Source organism: Sinohyriopsis cumingii, chromosome 6, assembly GCF_028554795.1.
Source record: "Sinohyriopsis cumingii isolate HCF-2022 chromosome 6, ASM2855479v2, whole genome shotgun sequence".
In the NCBI taxonomy this organism is placed as follows: Eukaryota; Metazoa; Mollusca; class Bivalvia; order Unionida; family Unionidae; genus Sinohyriopsis; species Sinohyriopsis cumingii.
In genome coordinates this window covers 41442055-41451701 of record NC_142966.1, presented here as the reverse complement: position 1 = coordinate 41451701, position 9647 = coordinate 41442055, and the positions used below count along the sequence as shown (strand labels likewise).

General features: G+C 34.0%; 1 long non-coding RNA gene across 1 annotated transcript; it reads right to left on the bottom strand.

The window, feature by feature from the left end:
* Nucleotides 1-612: 612 nt before the first annotated feature.
* Nucleotides 613-4040, bottom strand: LOC149796778 (uncharacterized). The gene is made up of 3 exons (XR_016421458.1): nucleotides 3250-4040; nucleotides 2150-2215; nucleotides 613-1437 (listed from the first exon to the last, which is right to left on the bottom strand). It is a non-coding gene; the product is annotated as an uncharacterized LOC149796778 (long non-coding RNA).
* Nucleotides 4041-9647: the final 5607 nt, after the last annotated feature.

The window sequence follows — 9647 nt, the reverse complement described above, 5'->3', positions numbered from 1 at the left end:
GGTGCACAAATAATGTCAAATTATGCAAACTATAATATGTCCTAGAGGAACCATCCCATGAAAACTGAGATGTCTCTACGTCGACACTTAACTCCGTAGAAAGAGAGCAAACAAAATGTGGAAAACAAGTCAGACAAAATTATTCAGATCTGGAAGAATTTATACATTTCATCTCCATTTGGGGTTCTCCAAAAACAGAAAGAGCACGCACACAACATGGTGGAATGGCCAATACAAGGGGACACACACCAAATGGCCAATACCAAATGCAACACCACCATCGCTTGCTAAAAATAATTAATAAACCCAAAACTTTGAATCCAAAGGGAAAATGGAACAATTGGGAGAAATGGAATCACAATGGAAATGAATAGGAAAAAAAACTCTTTGGAGAAAAACCAAAAGCAGGAATTAGTACAAAAAGAGAAGACATTTCAAACAAAAGAAAACAAGACGGCCAAATACGAGAGGAAAATGTACATTAAACATTTATCTTTGAACCATATCATAACTAAAAGAATTTTAATTCAAAACTGTCTCGAATGACATCATAGAGGAACATATCTTTTGAATGATATTGCTGAATGCAACAATATTACAAGTAACTATATATATATATATCATAAAACAACCTTGTGGAAAAATCGCAATACAACAATTTCAAAGGTAGGCTAGTACATGCGAGGAAAATAAATGGATGACACATACTAAACGTGCACATGTCACTGTAATATCATAACATTAAAATTTATTGAAAAATTTCAAGATTTTACTCAGAACTATTGAACAGACAATTTTATAACTGCAGGTAATTTAGGTTGAATCCAAAATGGAAAGCTTGAAGGGATATCAGAGATAGATAAACTAATACGAGAGCCAATTTTAAAAAAAATTCACTAAAAATGTATCAATCATCCTAGTGAGAACAGAATTCACAAATACATATGAAAGAACTTAAAGATTTAGACTTGACAGATTTTATATATCTGAAATGGGAAAATTACGTGTAGAAAAGATTGTAGTATGGAAAGAAGTAAATATATCTGATCACAATGCATTCACTTTGGGACTAAATACAGAGAAGGACAAATTGGGCCCTAGGAAATGAAAACTAAGCAATTTAGTTTTAAAAGATTAGCATGAAAAGAAGATACATATATAAAAAAGGAAATTATGAAAATTGAAATGTACAATGTTCTAGATGAATGTAAAAAGTACTAAAGAAGTCACTTTTAAAATAAATATGGTACAAAATATAAATAATAATACATTTTGTATCAAAGCAAACAATGAATATAGTAAATTAGAGGTAGTACTGAGTGAAAACACTCCCACTGTCATCATGGTACCAAAACTCTTCAATATGTAGCATCAATTTTCCTGTGTCCTAGGATCCTTGGCAATATGACTTCTTCTGCAAACCATTTATATTGCTTTCTATAATAAAATAATAATAATAATATAATAATACCACCATTATCTTTCAGTGAATATCTATAGTATCATTTTTCTTTCTAAAAAAGGAGTCAAAAGTACTGTGTACATGGCCTTGAGCATACCTGTATAAAAGATTATCCCCCACATAACTTTAGATAAAAAACAATATTTAACTCTTAATGCTAAACACACCAGATTAGTAAGGACACACTATGGCACAATGAACACACCAACACGTCAGATTAGTAAGGACAGACTATGCCACATTGAATACACCAACACATCATATTAGTAAGGACACACTATGCCTCTCTGAACACACCAGCCCATCAAGTAAGGACAGACTATGCCACATTGAACACACCAACACATCAGATTAGTAAGGACAGACTATGCCACACTGAACACACCAACACATCAGATTAGTAAGGATAGACTATGCCACATTGAACATACCAACACATCAAATTAGTAAGGACAGACTATGCCACATTGAATATACCAAAACATCAGATTAGTAAGAACAGACTACGCCACGTACAAGTATCAAAGACTAAATAAAAGACTTTCTTTTCTTTTGGTCCAACTGTCATAAAAGACAACAGGCCGAAAACATACAGGTATGAACACTTTTGCTGGATGTCAGCAGATTTAATATTTTTTTAAATATAGATTGGTTAAAATCTATTGAATTCTCCAAATAAATACGTACCGGAAGGCCACTCTTTCAAACAATTGATGCCATTTATCTTCATAAATTTTATTTGCCAACTCGGACCTACATGTAGCAAGAGAAAAGTACCAGTGTTTACGTTCAAGGAAATAAATAAGTGCTTTCATTTTATGCTAAGCAGTGAATTACATGATTTTCTAATTAAAATAATGATATTTCACTGTAGTGAAAAAAAACAACAATTTTTTCACTACAGGAACTACTTTTGTGGGTCAGAACATACTTACCTCCCTTTAATTTTGTTCCTTAGCAAATTCATCATTAATAATTAATTATTAGCAGATTGATTATCCATGTCTGTTATCCTTGAAACTTATAGTTTGTTATTCTGGAAATATCAGTTAATTTTGATCAGTCTTATGTGGAACTAATTCTGTGCACAAGTACACATAGCACAGCAGAATATGTATGTAAAAAGCTAACATTACCGTAAGAAGTCTGCTAATTCACTGTGTCACAAACTTTAGGTAGCCAACGTATGTGAGCATAAAATAAAAAGAATATTTGCTTGAAAAAAGTGAATAACGGATTAATTTCATCTCGTGGGTGAAAAGCTCTGCTATTTTCATGAAAATACTGAGTTATTCACTCGTTTCAAGCAAATATTCTCTATTCATTCAATACATATCTCATGAAGGAAATGGTCTAAATTCACAAAAGTATGTCAAGCACATTTACATTAATTTTAAATACAGTGTAGTATCAAATGTAAAATCTGTTAATTGCTTTTGTTTTTCTCCATCCCCCTTCAAATTATTTACATGTATCCTTCCCCCCCCAAAAAAAAGTGAAATGATCAGCCTGTAAGTATAATCTAAATGCAGCTCACATATAATCACACATGGCTGAATTTACAACCTAACTTCCTGAAATAGCATATAAAATATTGTTAAGTATATACAATTAACTGATAACCAGTCGATATAGAAATTTTTAAAAAATTCCATGTGTGAACAGTGCTATCAATATAAAAGATTAAATAAAGTTCATACGCAGAATAATTTGATGAGTAAATGCAAAGTACCAAAAATACACAATGCATTCAACACATCTCATAATCCATTTACTTAAATACTCACTTAAACCATTCTTAAAATTGCTTTCTCTGGTGCCTTTGGATAGGTCTTTACATCTGTGATAATCTGCTGTATCTGTCTGAGGTCAGGTGCTCCAGAATGTGACAGATGTCTGCCCCAGCAGGGTATCGTCATTTTCTGGCTGCTAGCCACCACCAGATTGCAAACTACATCATCAACTCAGTGGGTCGCTTTCTCAATTGCTGTCCAAGTCAACAACTGGGTTGTCTTCTGGATCACAGTCTAAGTCATTGGCTGGATCATCTTCTGCATTGCCAACAAAGTGGTAGCTTATGTTGTCAACTGAGTCAATTTCAGGAGTGCCGACTAGATTTTTGCCCAAGTTATCTATGGGATCACCAACTAGTTCACAACCTGTGTCATTGCTGTGGGCCACCACTCCCTCAAGTTGACAGACAAAGAGGGGCAGAATAAAGAGAAAAGAGATATCTTTAGTTACTGTCTATATACTTGCAAGACCATGATAACAATTTAAATATTTTCATGCATTCTGAACAGGCCTTGAAGCGCCCCTACTCGGGTCAATGAAAGACAAAGTTCCTATCTTTTTCGAGATTCCCCTTTCTTGCCTTTTAAGGGCCAAATGTGCTTGCTCTGGCTGGGTGGGTTTTCCTGCTTCACTTTGTAAGGAACTTCACATTACATTTTATCATGCCACACCACCAGTGCAACCATGTACAGTTGGCCCATCATTTATTAACCAGCAGGGGGAATCATGTGACTAAAACCTAAGACACTAGATGGCGCAATAAAGCCTGCTAACATTCACAATCAAGAATTGAAACATGATTGAAATGAAAATTATCATCCTTGTTTTATCCTTACAGATCATGTGCAATACATGCTTTAATCCACTGGTGCTTAGGATCATTGTCCTGCTGAAGGTAAAGAAAAAGAAAAGGTAGCAATGACCTCTCCATTATAACAAACAAAAAGCAATAAACAATAAGCATTCACAATCAGGTCTAAGATCAAAATACTACTACTACTTATAGTAAAGATTTTATTTTCAAGGGACCACATACTTGATTAGTTACAATATAGATTCTGATAGAATGCAATAATTCAAATTTCCATTGCAGCCGCAAACTTGACTTGTTTTAAGGTAGGGATGTATAAATGGATACCTTAATTGAACATAGATATATTTACATGCATATTTAAAGTTTTGATAACACTAAATTTTTATTAAATACTTTTGTAGCCCATGTAGGTACTCTTTATTTCCAATATATAAACTGCTTTTCAGCACATTATTTAAAATATTTCTCATAACTATAAATAACGAAAACGAATTTATATTAAAGAAATGTTATTACCTTGATGACAATGATGTCTTACCAAAAGACAATTGTTGACATTCTTATTTTGAACATTTTTATGACTGAATAAATGAATATATGGATTAAAATTGAAACTAAAATTAATATCTTAAACATTTATTTCACCAACAATATTTGCAAACACTAACGAGTTTAATACTTAATGATTGGGAAAATTCCCTGTTGTCCTGCAATAGCAGAACATAGACAAAATATCCATCAAGCCGTATAAGCTACCACCTTGGCTTGTGTAACTGAAAATTAATATGCTTATTAAAGCTTAATTAAGAATGTTACTGTTTGATTAAATGCTGCCTTTTATGCAACCCACAGCAAATTCTTTAAAATATTTCTTATACAGTCACATCAATGACTGACAAACCCCTCCTTTCAAGTTAATCTCAAAGAAGAGTGCTGCTGCCCCAGATAAGATGGCCACGCTAAAGATAGCACCAAAGAAAATGGCCACTCCAAATAAGATCACTCCTGAGAAGACTCGACTCCTAACAAGAAGTCACCCAAAATGGATGGATTGGTACCACAAAGTATGCAATACTCCCTTGTCTTGTATTCTATCTTTACATTTTTTAAAGGTAGCTACAAATTTAATATCCTTAATTTGCTAAATTTAATTGGATTCTGCCCACTGATTTCAAATTGGTCAAGTTTAAATAACGTTTCCCAAACTGCAAAGTCAATTTAATTATTTGTCTGGAATTTTTATTCTGGGAGCAAAGTCTGAATTTTTCCAAAACTGCAAATCCCATTTCATTTCTGTTTGTCAGAAATGTTATTTGGGTCACTCCGCATTAAATCTGCAAGTTTCATAATATTCAGATATCCAAGATGTTAACAGGGGGTTGAATATTTTACATTGATTCTATTTGGAGTTTTCTTCTATCTACAGAAATGCTATAAAATGAGTAAAAATAAAGCTTGACATGTATATGTGTATTGGTTTATTTAATGTACATCAGATTTGAGATGACATATATTGCCCCAGGGAGAAGCCCTATTGTTTTGGGGGTCAATGGTCAAGCTTTGCTATAAGCTCATGTGGTCATGGGCATTCTGTGCAATAAACCAGGATATATAACAGCCAGGGTCATGAAAGTCATAGTACATTGCCCTTGGTGAGAGGAGGAACCCTATTATGATTGACGCCTTGAAGGAAAACATTGGAATACAGTGACAACATGCACATAATTTTCACAGTATTCTGGTCTTTATTTTCATGAGTTATTGAGTGGGTGGGGTGCTACCTTTCATCTTTACAATGAGATAAAATACAAACTTTTATGCACAAAAAACTACCGGTAATCAGCAAAATGTCATTTAATTCTCCATTAGGTAATTTTTTTTATACCGTACATGCATAATGGTATGGCTATTTTATCATCCCTCATTAAATCCTGACCTCTCTGGTGAGATTTTCCTATTCCACATTGGTACTTCCTGCTTCAGATTTTTATTAGAATAAGCTAGTTGCTACCCAGGTTCGGCTGAAATGTTAATAGTGGGCTCTAGCTGTATTAGAAATCTCTATTTTGCATTATGAATACTAAGCTTTGTGAAATCTGCAACATTTAACTGTTTACACATGATGACATCTAGTAAATATTAAGACATTAAACAAAATAGTATCATTGTTGTTTATCGCTTTGTATCTAATTTAATACAGGGATAGATACATTAGAAAGCTGGAAGATGATGTTAAGGCTCTCAAGGAAGATAATAAATATTTACGACGGAAAGAAAACTTGGAGATATTCTCTGCAGGAAGTATATGGAGAACAGTAGTCAAGTGTTCAAGAAGTCGAACAGCCTTCAGCAGAGGGAGAATGCAGCAGTGTTTCTGCTCAGCAGGAAGATACCATTGGCAACATAAAAAAGTGTGCATTCACTTGAAATGCGATCAAGACGTTTTAAAAGTTTTATGTCTTAAGATCTTCACTAAGGATGAGGTAAAGATTTCTTCAAGAACAGGAAAGAAAGAAAAAACTTAAATGAGGAGGCACTGTAAGACCTCCACTTGATATGGAAAAACTGACCTAGCTGGAACTGCTAGTTCTTTAGTGTACCACAATGGACAAGGAGTTTGTCAATGAGTACTAAACATGTGCTTCAATTTTAAAAAGGATTGGCATACTTGTATTTTGACATTTGTTTGTTTCTAGAAAACTAATCTGCAATGCAACATTTAACCTAAAACTGTATACATGTACTTTGTAAGTTTGATCAGTTATTTCCAAAAGTTTGTTAATAATATTTTCATACAATTCTTTTTCATTTTCTGAAAACATCAACTCCCATGTTCTTATGATGTTATGGTGGACAGAATCAGACTGAGGCATGCCTTAAACCATGCCAAGAAAGCAAGCCATGCAGGATTTACCCTTACTGAAAAATTGCTACCATTGGTGTTTAATGAAAAGGAAATGGCCTTTTCCCAAGGTCAAGGGCTGCTGAAATCTAAGGAAGGAGATCTAAGGTCTCCCTGAGACAAAACACGCAAGTACTGAACCCTATGTAAAGGTGAGATGCATTACTGATGAGCATCGTTATCCACAATTTGTGAGAGTTTCTTTTTAAAGTTCTATTTGTATAATTTGCTTTTGGTTTTATTTGAAATATATCATATTCCGTGAATGATATTTGGCAGCAAATATAATTAATGCATGAAACTGATATTTCAACAATATATGCTTTCTCTGCATATGTTAATAATATTGTAACAATTGATTTATCTGATTATATTCCTTCGTTTTGAACCATGGTGGCTTATTGGTTAAGGTACCGGACTCGTGACAGGGTGGGACTTTGATTCACATGTACGTGTCCTTCTCACTTTCTTTTCCCTCAACACAACATAACATTAAACATGTTGCTGTGCTATAAAGCCACCAAACCCCCAAACATTTTTTATTTAAAATTTGTCAGAATTGATATGCTAAAATATGACTTAGTTTTGAAAAGTGAGCCACTGTAGCTCGGTGGCTGAGTGTCATCCTTGTAATCCAAGAGGCAAAGGTTTGGTACTCAGAAATGGGTAAGCTGTCTTTGCGTATCCTTGGGGAAAAGTACTTAGCTCCCATTTCCTTGACATAATATAGCCAATAACATGTGTAATGTGCCATTAAACAACAAAATAACCCATCCATTTTCATAACGTATTCCCTACAAATTAATATCAAATACATAAATTAAAATCAATATTTTTACTTTCTTCATTAAATGAATTCATTTTTGTTTACCATATACTGTGTATCTTTATTTCAGAATATTTGAATGCATGGTGTAGTCAATGTGGAGTAATAAACCCATCAATGACTGAGTTGAATGATGCTGTGACTGAAACCGTTAGTTGTTCGATAAGAAAATGTAGACAAAACTTGATGATTGCAGAATCACAATAAAACATCTTTGTTCAGCAGACAAAGAACATGGCTGGGTTGCTATGAATGATTCTGCCAACAAATGTATTTGTGTTATGACGTTATTAAAATCAACTACACTATTCCTCTATGTTTTTTCTTTCATTGCTTCATGAGTAAATTAGCTGGATGTACATTTTTCAAATAATATGCCTCTTGCATATTAAGCTTTGTTTGAAATGAATATAAAATATGCCCATACTCAAGGTCTGGTTTATGCCAATGTTTTACGCCTATAATTTTGGGTTTGCTTTACGATTGTACTTTTGTATGGTTTACATCTGTAATATCACTCTGATATGTTTTACACCTGCACTTGAATGTTTTATGCCTGTGATTTACACCTGTAATACACCTTATTACATTTATGTATCTGAATACAGGCATACTAATTTAAATAATTCGTCTCTGTATATGCCTAAAGTACGCTAGTATTATACTTTTCTCATAAACCAAAGAGAACCCATATTTTAGGTGCAGAATACGTCTGTCGTACGCCTATGATTGCTGTTGCTGTTGCTGTTGGGTTTAACGCCATTTTTCAGCACACGATAGGCTATACATGGCGGCCAGTATTAATGGTGGAGGAAGAACCAGGGAAAACCCCGGAAAGAACCACCGACCCTCGAGAAGCTACTGGCAAGCTTTCTCACATATTCACATTGGCCGAATCCGAGACTCGAACCTACGCAGACAGAGGTGAGATGGCAGTGATCCGTAACGAAGAGCGCATTAGACCACTCGGCCACTCAGGGCCCCCGTACGCCTATGATACAGGCGCATGATTTCATATGGGTAGCAAGTGTGAATTACATGGTTTTGCAGCACTAATGACCGGAGTACAAGTTAAGGTCTAATGATATGGATCCTGTATAATAAGTACAAAACAAAATAGATTTTGTTCCCTGAAGACATTATTTTCCAACCAATAATGAAATTTTGATTGCCTTGAACAAGTAAATCTTCTAGAACTCTTGTCCTTGTAAGCATAGGGTAACTGCCCTTGAAGCTGAAAATAAGAACTTGCAGACCAAATGCCAGTCTCCAGAATATGAAGTCAGGAACATCAGGAGCTGGATTCATCATATTAAAAGTTCACTTTGTTCACCTTGTTATGACAATAAGTCGGTTACTGTAAAAAGGGGTGATATCATACTTATAAATGATGCTCAAGAAGTTTAAGTCAGTGAAATTCAGACACATTCCATTATCCTGACCTATTTATTAACACAGATATATTCACCAGTTGAATGTTAATAAATTAAAAATGGGCAATGATCTTTTATCTTAAAAGATATGCTGCAAAAATAATATTTTCCATATTCATGCCACCTAAAATACAGACTTCCAATAGCATCTTGTTTTGCTGTTGTTGAACAATAAACCATTTTCAACTTGAACGTGTTAACATAATGTGAACTGGTAGAATGAAATGATATTTTCCGATAAATAAAATACACATCATTAGTTTGTCTAACAATAATAATAATAACGAGGACTTTGCATAGCACCTAATCTTTAGAAGCTCTAAGCGCTTTACAACACTAGACAACACCTATTAAGATAAAAGAAAACATTAATAATATTACAAAACAGTATAGAAAACGATTGTTCACCTTAGTGG